The sequence below is a fragment of the Micromys minutus genome (assembly GCF_963924665.1).
Source record: "Micromys minutus genome assembly, chromosome: 4".
NCBI lineage: Eukaryota > Metazoa > Chordata > Mammalia > Rodentia > Muridae > Micromys > Micromys minutus.
In genome coordinates, this window is record NC_137973.1 from 38,280,419 (window position 1) to 38,293,421 (window position 13,003).

The 13,003-nt window shown below is 36.5% G+C and overlaps 1 protein-coding gene across 2 annotated transcripts in view; it reads right to left on the reverse strand.

Moving 5' to 3' along the window:
- The window catches only part of MAGI3 (membrane associated guanylate kinase, WW and PDZ domain containing 3), a 230,552-nt gene that overhangs the window by 115,176 nt on the left and 102,373 nt on the right, over positions 1 to 13,003 (reverse strand). The window lies entirely within an intron of this gene.

Here is a 13,003-nt window from a genome sequence, read left to right on the forward strand (position 1 = left end):
TCACTCATATCCTTTGCAGATGACATATCTGGAGATTTCAGATGAGCACTTCAAATACCAGACAGACAAAACAAAATTCTTTCACCATCTACCTCAGTTTTTTCTCTCTTAGAACATAGCAGCACCACCAGCTGGAAAAACAGTCCCAAATCTAAAAGCCTTGATTTCTCTCCACCTCTGTCTTCTAGGCCTGTCTGTCTTAGCAATTTTGGTCAGCTACTGTATTAGTTAAGGCATCCTAATCTAATCTACCACCATCATTTCACATCTGAAAATACCCGTCTAATCACTTCCCTACATTGTGTTTCCTTTCTTCCCACCCCTCACACACAGCTACCAGACTGAGATGTAAAATAGACTAGGTCAGTGTTAGTATGCATAAAGATGTCCCCATCCTCTTGACTTTCTATTGCACTTGAAATAAAACCCAAAATCTTGCTCAGGGTGCTATAGGTCCCCACATGTTTCAGCTTTGGCAATCTCTAGTACTAATTAATGCATTCTTCACTCCTGCTCTTTGAGCAAAAAAAAACTACAAATGGGCCCTAGCAGAACAGTCTACTTGTTAATTCCTAAATGCAGTCAAATGTTTTCTGTTATTTCTTTGGAAATGGGAAATAAGAACAGTAAACAGAAGATTGCAGAAATCTCAAAGCTATAATTTGTAACAAAGACTTAAATTTAAATGAAAAGGCAGTGCAAACATAGTCCATTAACTAAGAATGTAAATAATTAGAAAAGATCAAGGCTCAGACAAAACAGACTCTCTCACTGCATACCAGGTTACTACCTCATGACTTCACTGAGTTTATTTGGAACAACACATTCACATTAAGGTTTTATAACAAAAGCTTACTACTTATCCGTTTACCCTTTTATTCACTATTCCATAACACTGCATCTGTAATCTTTTTTGTTCTTTTCTATTACATATAAATACACAGAACCTACACGGCAACATAAGGAGGAAATCAACTTGTTTCTAAAGTTCAGAGATAACATTTAGCCCATAGTAATAAACACAAACAAGAACAATTCCCCTGTCATAACAAAACAGATACAGAGGAAGGGGAGAACCACTGTGACAACAAATTACCCTGAAGGTATTTATGGTGATGGACACAGAACAACCCAGTGCTTTCTCCAGGCACTTAGGGTCCCACTAACCCACCCCAATTCAAAATCATTGTCTTACTTTTTATTTATAACCTAGCATGTGCTCATTGCTGAGTAGCTGAAAAAACCTAATATATAATCAATACTGTTCAATACTCACTGAACACAAATCAACCTCATAATAATGAGTTCATTAATTATTTTTACTATTTGGTAAGGGAAGTCTCAAGTTCTTTGTAAATATTAAACAAAAGTTTTGGAGGATTATAACTACATGGCTGAAACTTTCAGATATTTGTATAGTCTTTTTGAATAACAGAAATGTATCTACTTCTTTTTCATTTAAAACAATAATATAGGTGCCAAAATCCAAAACTTGACTCACTGACGTATCTTCTGTGAAAAGATTTAGTTTTGGTAAAAGCAATTACAGGTATAACTAAAAAAAGATAATTTGAATCAACAATTTAACTTTTCTTAAACCCAAACATTTTAAGATATGACATTTTAGCGATAACCATAAAATGCTTAAAACCTAGGTTAGATTTTTAATTTAATAGAAATAATGTCTTTTACCTTAGAGATAAAGCTACAATAAAGTTCAAAATCACAAATTATCTTGCATGGTGGATTTGTTAAGAGAAAATGAAGTTAACCCAACTCTTATTCTAAGGGCCTTTGGTTTAAAAGCCAGTCAGCACAGAAAAAACTAAATTTAAAGAGTAATGCGCATAATTATCAGAACTGGAATCACACTAGATTTTTACCAGTTTTTACCATCAGCTCCTACTGAGATGGGAAGTCACCCCCCCCAAAAAAAAAAACAAAAACAAAAACAAAAAAAACAGGATTAGAGACAGCATTCAAAACTGGCATTTTAAATAAAACGTGCAACTAGAGACTGAAGGTAGAGTACTTGTTTAACACCACTGAAACTGAAAATCATAGGCTGGAGAGATGGCTCAGTGGTTAAGAGCACTGACTGCTCTTCTAGAGGTCCTGAGTTCAATTCCATGGCTCACAGCCATCTATAATGGGATCTGATGCCCTTTAATGGTGTATCCAAAGACAGCGACAATGTATTCAACATACATAAAATAAATAAATCTTAAAAAAAAATTTAAAAGGAAAAGGGGGAATGGAGAGATGGTTCAGTGGTTAAGAACACTGACTGCTCTTCTAAAGGTTCTGAGTTCAATTTCCAGCAATTCCCACATGGTGGCTCACAGCCATCTGTAGTGGAATACAATGCCCTCTTCTGGTGTGTCTGAAGAGAACAACAGTATCCTCATATACATAAAATAAATAAATCTAAAAAAATAAAACCCTGAAAATCACATCTGCAACTAATTTTAGAAACTCTAAGTTTTTGTTCTTATTTTATGTGTATGAGTGTTTTATCTTCCTGTGTGTATATATGTATTTTGTGTACCACATGTGTCCTGGAGTTGGAAGAGGCAAAAGGAAGGTCTCAGATCTCCTAGAACTAGAGTTATGGATGGTTGTGAGCCACCATGTAGGTGTTGGGAACCAAACCAGGGTACTCTGCAAAGGCAGTAAGTGCTTTTAACTGATGAGCCAAGTCTCCAGTCCCTCTGCCATTACTTCTTCACAATCAAGATAATATACTGTAAGTATCAGTGAATTATACATAATGAAAATGTAATAAAACTAAATTAACATTATTTAAGTTTAACAACTGATAATAAAGTATTCTAAACATAGCATTTCATCATGGACTTGTCTCCAGAAACTAAAAGAGCTTTAGAAAGAATGAAGCATATAATGTTTCTTCTATATAATTTCAAAGAATTTTTTAAAAGCTTAAACAGGTAGTTTAATAATGATTATTAGAAAGCCAACAAATATATTAATTCACAAGGACACTGTTGTCCTACAGAGATGGTTCGGCAATTAAGAGCACTTGTTGTTCTCGCAAATCACCCACACGGTGGCTTACAGCTGCCTGCAATTCCAGTTCTGGATCCTAAGCCCTCTTATGACTTCTATAGGTACTGTATGATCCTGGTGTATAATATATAATGCAGGCAAAACACTCATACCAATAAAATCAAATAAATCAAAAATAAAAATAAAAAGGCACTGTTTGAGCACATCTAAATATGGTTAGTCTCAGTCTCCCTCTATCCCCTCAGGTTAGTTCACAGAAACTTGACATCTCAAGGGCATGAAAAAAATCTACCTAAAACTAATGTAAATGTCACTAAACAAATTCAAACAAAAATGTTTCAAAAATTATGGCTCTTTGAATTCTATTCTTTGGTTTAATATTTATGAATAGTGAAATTGGCTTATGAAATTTAAAAGTATGTGCATCAGACAAATAGTTTAGATAGATGAATGTCTGCAACTGGTATTGAATTTATGAAAATATCCAGACGGTCAAGTTTGAATATACAACTCCTTGGTCAGAAATTCACAGCTACAAATCCATAGTTACTGAATATATGCAAACTATGACTCACCACCAGTTCTTATTGAGAAAGCAGTGAATAAAGCAACTAGCTATCATTTGGATTAACCTTGAGTACTGTTGGCATGGGTTCAGCATGTGACCAACTGTAAATCAATCTACCCACACTTCATCATCTTTTTGACAAGGACAGTAAGGAGACTTTGTCAACTGCTTGCTAAAGTCAATATACAACACGTCTTTACTATTTTCTAATCCAGAAGCAATCATTAAAATGGAGGGTAGAGGGAGCACAAACATGATGTCAGTTTGGCATGATGTCAGTTTGGCATATCTTGTTTCTTTGAAATCCATATTTATTCAAGATAATAAGCCATTCTTTTCTAAATACTCTGAATTTACTTTTAAATAATATCTTCAACTTTGTGGCAGTTTAAACTATAGGAGGAGCAAAGGCTTGTGTTTTCTGGCTATGGAACATGTCTGTCTTTCTAGTCTCCCAGTTCTCACCTCTCCTCAATGAAGTCTACACAGACTTGGCTGTCCTAAAACTCGATATGTGTATTAGGATGGTCTTGAATTCCTTGAACTCACAGAAATTCACCTGCTTCTGCCTCCTGAGGGCTAGGATCAAAAACATGTGCCATTATGCACTCCCACCCCACCCCACTCCCAGCCACTCCCTGGCTTCCTTCAAGATTCTAATAGACACAAAAGAAGAAAGATATAAGGTGCCTCAATGGAAAAGAATTTGCCAGTAGGATCTGGGCTCTGAGTTTAATAACCCCCAATTTTAAAAGTTGGTTTGGATGTTTTTGGGTTTGTTGTTGTTGTTTAGGGGTTTTGTTGTTGTTTGTTTTGGGGTTTTTTTTGTTTGTTTGAAATTTTTTACTTTTTTCTATCTCTTTCTTTTTTTTGGTGTGTGTGTGTGTGTGTGTGTGTGTGTGTGTGTGTGTGTGTGTGTGTGTAAGTGGGAGTGGGCAGTTGGCCTATCTCTTCACTCATGTTGTTCTTGAAACATCTCTGTTCCTTTTGAAATTTGGTCAATATATTGGAAATAGAATCTCATTAAATAAACTCCTGAACTTCCTAGATTGGCCTCCCTAATACTAAGACTTTTAGGTGTGCCTTATCAAAAGCAGGCTGACCATGCATTTGTTTGTTTGTTTCTTTCTTTCTTTCTTTCTTTCTAAACTGACTTAGTATATTTATGTGTTATCTTTTATAAAAAACCCTTATGTGGTAGCCACAGATGGAGCCTGGGTCCTCTGAACAGAGACTCTGGTGTGGGTTTTCGCAAGATAATCAGTGAATTCCTGATGAGGAAACTTGGTGAGTACTTTCCAGAGGTCAGGGGTCAAGTAGCTGTAGGTCTTGGAGATGGCATCATGGGTAGCCTTAGAAAAGTTGCCCAGGATGGCAGTACAGCCTCTGGCTGAAGTACAGCAGTCATCAGAAGCTTCTTGGGCACAGGAGCAGAGACAATGCCAATGCCTCTGGGAGCAGGGATGAGATGCTCCAGCACAGAGACAGAGACCTGTATCCTTGCATGGGACAGTGTGGGACTTGCCAATCTTGTTCCCCCAGTAGCCTCTGTGCACAGGAATGATGGAAAGCTTGGCCACGATGATGAACCCTCAGACGGCAGTGGCAACCTCCTTGGAGCACTTAACACCAATACCAACGTGACCATTATAGTCCCCAATAACAACCAAAGCCTTGAATCTATCTGGTCTGCTGACCAGCCCGAGTCTGCTTCTGCACCGGCATGATTTTCAGAACCTCATCCTTTAGAGATGCACCCAGGAAAAAGTCAATAATCTCAGACTCCTTAATGGGCAGGGAGAACAGGTAGATCTCCTCCAAGGACTTATCTTCATGTCCTTAACCAGGCAGCCCAGTTTTGTGACTGGGTTCCACTCCTTGTCTTCAGCTTTACATCCACAGCCTCAGTCTAGACCACGACCGCAGCCCCTAAGACCACTGCCGAATCCTCCTCGGAAGCCCTAGGGTCTTCCGGGCCCTCCCACTGCACTGGCATCATCGCCATTTGGTGTTTTCCCGAAGAAGCCATGCGTTTCTTTTTAAAGCGTATTAAGACTGTATGATTCTGAACAAAACACCAATGGCTCAAGCTCTAAGGTCAAAGATTAACAAATGGGACTTAATGAGATTGCAAAGTTTCTGTAATGCTAAGGACATTGTCAAGAAAACAAAATGGCAGCCAACAGAATGTGAAAAGATCTTTACCAACTCCACATCAGATAGAGGCCTAATATCTAAGGTATACAAAGAACTCAAAAAGCTAGACACCAGAGAATCAAATAACCCTATTAAAAAATGGGGTACAGAGCTAAACAAAACGTTCTCAGTTGAGGAATATCGAATGGCTGAGAAATATCTGAGGAAGTGCTAGACATCCTTAGCCATCAGGGAAATGCAAATCAAAACAACCCTGAGATTCCACCTCACACCAGTCAGATTGGCCAAGATCCAAAACTCAGATGACAACAGATGCTGGCGAGGTTGCAGAGAAAGAGGAACCCTTCTCCACTGTTGGTGGGGTTGCAAACCACTCTGGAAATCAGTCTGGCGATACCTCAGAAATTGGACATAATACTACCTGAAGACCCAGCTATTCCACTTCTGGGCATATACCCCAGAGACACCTTAGTACACAACAAAGATATATGCACCACAATGTTCATAGCAGCTCTATTTATAATAGCCAGAAGCTGGAAAGAACCCAGGTGTCCTTCAGAAGATAAATGGATACAAAAATTGTGGTACATTTACACAATGGAATACTACTCAGCCACCAGAAACAATGACTTGACCAAATTCTTAAGAAAATGGCTGCATCTAGAGAATATCATTCTGAGTGAGATAACCCAGTCACAAAAGAACAGACATAATATGCAGTCACTGATAATGGGATGCTAACCTCAGAGGCTCACACTGCCCCAGAAACAACTCACAGACTGTATGAAGTCCAAGAAATAAAGAAAACAAAACAAAACAAAACAAAAAAATCTCTATATAACAAGAAAACTTTGACTATTTCCATGTTACATTTTGTTTTACATGTACTTTATGCTCATTGTAACTATTAAGTTTTCAATGCATACTATCAAACCTTTAAAAAAATCAAGTACTGACTAAAAAATATATTCATACAGTTTTATGTAAAAATTATTTTAAAATCTGAAAAAAGTACTGACAAAAATGTATAATTTTATGCAAACAATGCTTAAAATCTGTACATTTATCTTTGTTTTGTAAAATAAAGTTGTTAAAAAAAAAGCAATTATATCATACCACGAAGGCTTGTGCTAGATGCATTGTATCTAAGGGAAACATTTGGTAAGATGCTCACAATAGAAGTTAGGTTGTGATAATGCCAATGTTAAAAATGATTTTGTCTCCTTTATAGCTTAAGATTTTCACAATAAAATGAAATAAACAAAATTAAAGTAAAAAAAAATAAAAAAAGACTGTGTGATAATTATTAGTTCTATGATCACAAGCATTATATACATCTATAAAACTTTTTATAAATTTTCTTTTAGAAATTTTTAGGCTTGAAATTGTATATATAGATATTAGAAACATTTAAACTATAACCTGTTTTCTTTACAAGCATGCACACAAACCTGACCTTTTATCTATATACTAGGGATCAAACTCAGGTCTTTATGATCGAATGACTAGCACTTTACCAACTGGCCTATCTCTCCTCACCTTTGGTTTGCTGTTCTGTAATAAATTTGTAGTCAGAACAACTGAGAGAAATTTTAGTACTTTGGTTTAAGTAGCATCTGAAAACCCCAAACTATAACCAAGTGAAAATATTTCTTTCTAAAATCATGACACTGTTAATTACACTGGTCCCATATTAATGCAGCATTGAAATTCCTTCATTTTAGATAATGCATAAATAAGACCCATCATTAAACTATATACCTTTTTTTGTTTTGCTTGCTTTAATAAAGCAGGTACTCTTTAGACACATGATCAGGTTGAGTTTCCTTTTTAGGGAAAAGAGGTAGTGCCTAGACAAAATGTTTCTGTGCTTTATGAGCACAGTCATATTCGAGATAAGCATCAGACCTGCAACCTCTCTTCCATTCCCTCCTAACATCATTAGCAGTCTGTTCTGTACCTACTCTACCTGACATTTTACAATGCTGTGTGCACAAAATTCCTGTCAGAGCAAAACACCTGCCCTGGTCCATCTGCTCTTTGAAGTCAAAGCCCAGGTAAATCACTAGAGTTCACATTAAGAGGGTCTAGTTTTCATCCTTCCCTAAGTGAATGTCACAGGAAAATAAAGTTCACTTTGCCTTCTTCACTGGATCTTAACTCAGGAACTGTGATTGTTGATCTTCACTGCCAACTTGATTAGACTTAGAATCACCCATAGAAAAATGCTTTCTAGACATTTCTATGTAAGACTTTCCAAAAAGTTTAACAGAGAAAGACCCACCTGAATGTGGGCAGCACCATTCCATAGATCTGAGGTCCTACACCGACTAAAAGGAGGGAAAGGGAAAGCTAACTGAGCACCAGCTTTTCTTTCCCTTTCTCCATTTTTCTGCTCCTATCTGAATCCAACATAACCAGTGATTCACAGTATTACTGCTAAGTCTTTCCTCCCACACTGGACTGTAACTATCAAACTATGATTCAAAATACACCTTATAGTCAGGGGGCCGGCATGAGTCTGACCTAGGTCTCTGAAATATGTTATGGTTGTCAGCTTGGTTTTCTTGTGGGATTACTAACACTGGGAGTAAGGGTGTCTGACTATTTTGCCTGCTCTTAGGTAGAGCCCTTTTTCACCTAGGCTTATTATAACTTGTTTGGCTGGTATCCTGGAAGGGGTGACAGCTTCTCTTTTCCAAATGGAAATGGATCTGGGGGAGAAGGGAATGAGGAACAAGGAACTGGGAGGAGTGAAGGGAGGGGAAACGGAATGAGATGTGATACATGAGGAAGAATAAATATTTTTTTTAAGAAGAGAGAAACCTTTTTAAGTTGCTTTTGTCAAGATATACAAAACTGTAATACATATCCACTTTTAAAGAATTTTTATTTCAATTTGTGCCCTTCAAAGATACTTAGCAGAAAAAAACAAAAACAAACAAGCAAACAAACAAATTTAGTGGACCATTGCTGCAAAAACCTATAAAAGTTTATTGGAATTGGGAGACTATAGGTTTCCCTTTGGCTACTCATTTCCAAAATATATATTATTTCTACCATACCTAGGTTAAATTACAACCACTTTTATCTGAAACTTCAGTCAATCGATAAACTATCAGATTAAAATCTGTATTTGTAAAACTTAAATAATTTTGAATAAGAAAAAACAAAATCACTACAAATTTTGCTTTACAAGTTATATTTCAGGAAGATCAAGGTAGAATAAAGTCTCTCCACTAGAATAGAACAGAAAAAAACAAATAATTAACCAGAACTGGTTTCTCTCTTTTAAACTTTTAATGGGATTATGGAAATGCAATTTTTAATCAGTGTTTTTGAAGTGCTACCCTGAACCCATTTACAATTTTTTTCTTTGACACTCACATTGGGAATCATTAACAAACCTGTCATAATGTCAAATAACTGATGCCTGGTTGGCACACCAATAACTGAGTCACTGCATTAATACTTCATCCTAAAGACAGGAGAATACAAAGCCACCAATTGGGTCCCGTCATTTCCATGAAAATAGCATAACTGGTTCAGCTGTCTTTGCAAATCAAAGTTATCTGCTTCAACAAAATGTCAAAGACCTATTACTGATGATATATCATTACCACAGTAGATAGAGAGGTAGATTCAGATACATTTGAAGTCTTAACTCAAAAAGATGAGAACTGGAAAAGTAAACTGTATAAAGGGCTCTCTTATGTAAACAAGGTCAACTTCTAATTTCAAGTTATAGTAGGATGTTGTTAATTAACTGCAACCATAGGAAAAATTCAACAGGATCTTTTCCTCTGGTACCTTTTATAAACAGCAACTTATGTTAATCCTTAGAAATTTTCTAAAGTGAGTTGCTAAAGGTTATAGAAATTGTATAAAATTGTACTCATAAGGTCAAGTCAGGTGGATCCCAGAGTTCAAGGTCAGCCTGGTCAACAAATGCTAGGCAAGCCAGGGATACACAGAGAAACCCTGTCTGGAAAAAACACATGACTTAAAAAAAATACTGACAAACTGTAAGAGGTCACTTTATATTTGAATCTTACAAAATCTCAGATTACAGAATGATCAATATTTTATTTTGAAAATATGCATATCATACAGACTAGCCACCAGGTTTAAAGAGATAGCTGATGTCATCTCTGGGGAAGGGGTCAGAAAAGTGAGAAGATGCCATCATTACTCCTTGAAATATTAGTCCAAATTGCCTGTGTTAGCTACCGCTGTTACAATCATTTAATAACTAGTTGAAAAAGCGATTCAGTCTACAGTGAGGTTGTAGGGCTGTGATTATATACCAACAGAAAATGAGGGAAAAAATTGTCCTAATTGTACTTTTGGTTGGAACAGCATAATCAAACTCAAATGATTCAAACTGAGAAAAGGGAGCAGAAAGGAGCTGATTTCTAAATTAGTATCTTTTTAAAATCCTCAAGATAAACAATTACAGAGATAAATAAAAATATTTCAGTGTCTTCCCACTCAGATAATATTGTTAATTTTGCAACCAAAAACTAAATACCTCAAATGAGAGATCATCTAGTAATTGCTGACTTTTGCAAGAAATACTGGGAAAAACAGTATTTCTAAATTGTTTTAAACATGTAAGTAAATACAAGATACATAGATTTGATCATATTCCTAAAAGTTTTGATTTATATTATGTAACAAAAAAGTTTTTTTAAAAAAAATCTCTGGAATCTGTGATATTGCTGAAAAGTAGTTTCTTATTTAGATTTTAAAAAATGTCATTACAGGTATAACCCAATAATTGAGTAATATATCTTTTGAGACAATTCAGGGGCATTCACACACACACACACACACACACACACACACACGCACACGCACACGCACACGCACTCACGCCACTCCAGAGCCCTAATTTGTATAATTATGAAAAACTTAAGTTTCATTTAAGGAAAAGAGAAAAGTTTGGTAAGTAGTAAAATATCAGGTGCTAGCATGGGGCATGCTGTTTTGAAATACTGGTTAAATAGGCACCATGTGCAAATATCAAACCAATAGTTAGGTAGAGTAACACGTTCAGAGAAGAATATAAAACAAGAGCTGAAAAATCAAAGGTCTCTAGGTAACAGGGATAAACTGACAAAAATCCAGAATATAGATATGAGAAAAAGTACTTTCACACATAGCCAATGGAGGTACAAGTTGGTACATCTTTCTGAAAGACATGGCAATATTTGTAACAACAGAATATTATTACTTATAAACTCCAACTGAAAAAGTTCTTCTAAATTAACATTCATACAAATGTAATATGTTTATCATAGCACTATTTATAAGGAATTTAGATGTCCTGCTACAGAAAACTGATTAAACAATGAAACATATTTTCCATTACTTGTGCACAATGCTGGAAAACATGTTGCTGAGCAAAACCCAAGAAGCCTAATTGGTATACAGTACTATTTATGAATTAGGTTTTTTATTCTTACAAAGACATATAAAATATATTCAAAGTGTGCTTATCTCTAGGTGTTAAGACAATAAAAACTCTTACTCAACTTGTATATCTCCTATTGAGATAGTTTTTAAAAACAATAAAACCAAGCTTTTAAAAAAAAATCAACAAAGTGTGGGGTGGAAAGATACCTCAGTCAATAATGTGCTTTCCCTAAAGGATGAAGACCAGATCACCTAGCCCTACACAAAAAAAGCTGAGTGTGGTTGTCTACACTAGTAAGCCCAGAACTGTGGAGATGGGCACAGGTAAATCTTGTGGGCTGACTTATGGAACAGTTTAGTCAATTTGGTAGATTCTAAGCCAATAAGATCCTGCTTTACAAAATAAGGTGGACAGTATAGTGAGAATTTTGGTTCCCACAGAAATGGGAGTATGTTTTCATTTTAATCCCAGATGTGGAATATGGGGTTACTTCAAATTGTCCACAGCAGCTGACTATGATAGGCCACATGCAGGGGCACAATTTAGCTAGTGGCAGTTAGTTTCTGCAATTGTGTGACATTTGGAATTCTGGGGACTTTTCAGAGGGTATACAGATGGTAGGGCCCCAAGAGGCAGTGTGGGCTTTTGGTTAGTTGCTGTTGGTCACAGTTTGTTAAGCAGCTGTACACAAAAAAACAACAAGAAGAAATTAGATATCCTGACAGCAAAGATCAAACTTTCCCCAAGGACCTCAATCAGCAGGAAGTAACCTAAGGATAGCACCCCCCCCCCTTTCCTTCTAACCCATTTTTCCCTCTCTCCTATCTAGTGTAAAGGGTTTGAAAGGGTAGAAGAAAGGAAGTAGAAAAGGATGAAAGAAAGAAGAACCTACAAAATAGCTGAAGACCAGGTATAAGGTGCTGCACATGTTAATTTCTGATGTTGTGATAAAATACTGACATCCCTACACACACACACACACACACCATAAAGAAAATGCTTTTGCTTTTTTTTTTTTTTTTTTTTGGCTTACAGATACAGAGGGGGAATATTCATCATGGCAGAAAAGACTGACAAACAGGCATGGGAGGCATGGGAGGCATAACAGGAGGAGCAGAAAGCTAGCCAACCACATTGAAACTGCACTCAGGAAGAAGAGGGCGAAACTAGGCTATGGGGCTACGTTACATAACCTCAAGAACCAACCCCAGTGATGTACTTCCTTTAATTCCCCTCCTAACTAAAAGTTCCATAATGCTACCAAAGCACAGCACGATTAACAGACCATCTGCTCAAATACATAAGCCTATGGGGGACTCTTCTCTCTCAAACTACACTCAAGGTGACTTCTGGCCTGCACATTCATGCTCATATACTGCACATTCATGCTCATATACACCTGAATGCATGCACATACTTGCACTCAATATAAACCAATAATATGTTTTTCCTGTTTTCTTAAACTGCTTAAAACTTTTTTAAAAGATCATAGAATATAAACTTAAGGTAAACAAACAAAAATCCAAATACTACTAACTTGGCTAAGTATATATGGTCTTCAAAATTTAGGTCTGTGTAACTAAGACTACACTGTGAAAGCTGAGCATGATTTCAGACTATAGTATTCAAGTTTGACTGTCCTAAGCCTGCAATTTGATCACTAAAAAGAAGACAAGCCTTTAACAGGTCATTTAAAGAATTGGTTCAGAGGCTAGAGAGGCAGTTCATGGGTTAAGAGCACTGGCTGCTCTTCCAGAGGTCCTGAGTTCAATCCCCAGCAACAACATCTTGGCTCACAACCATCTGTAATGGGATCTGATGCCCTCTTCTGG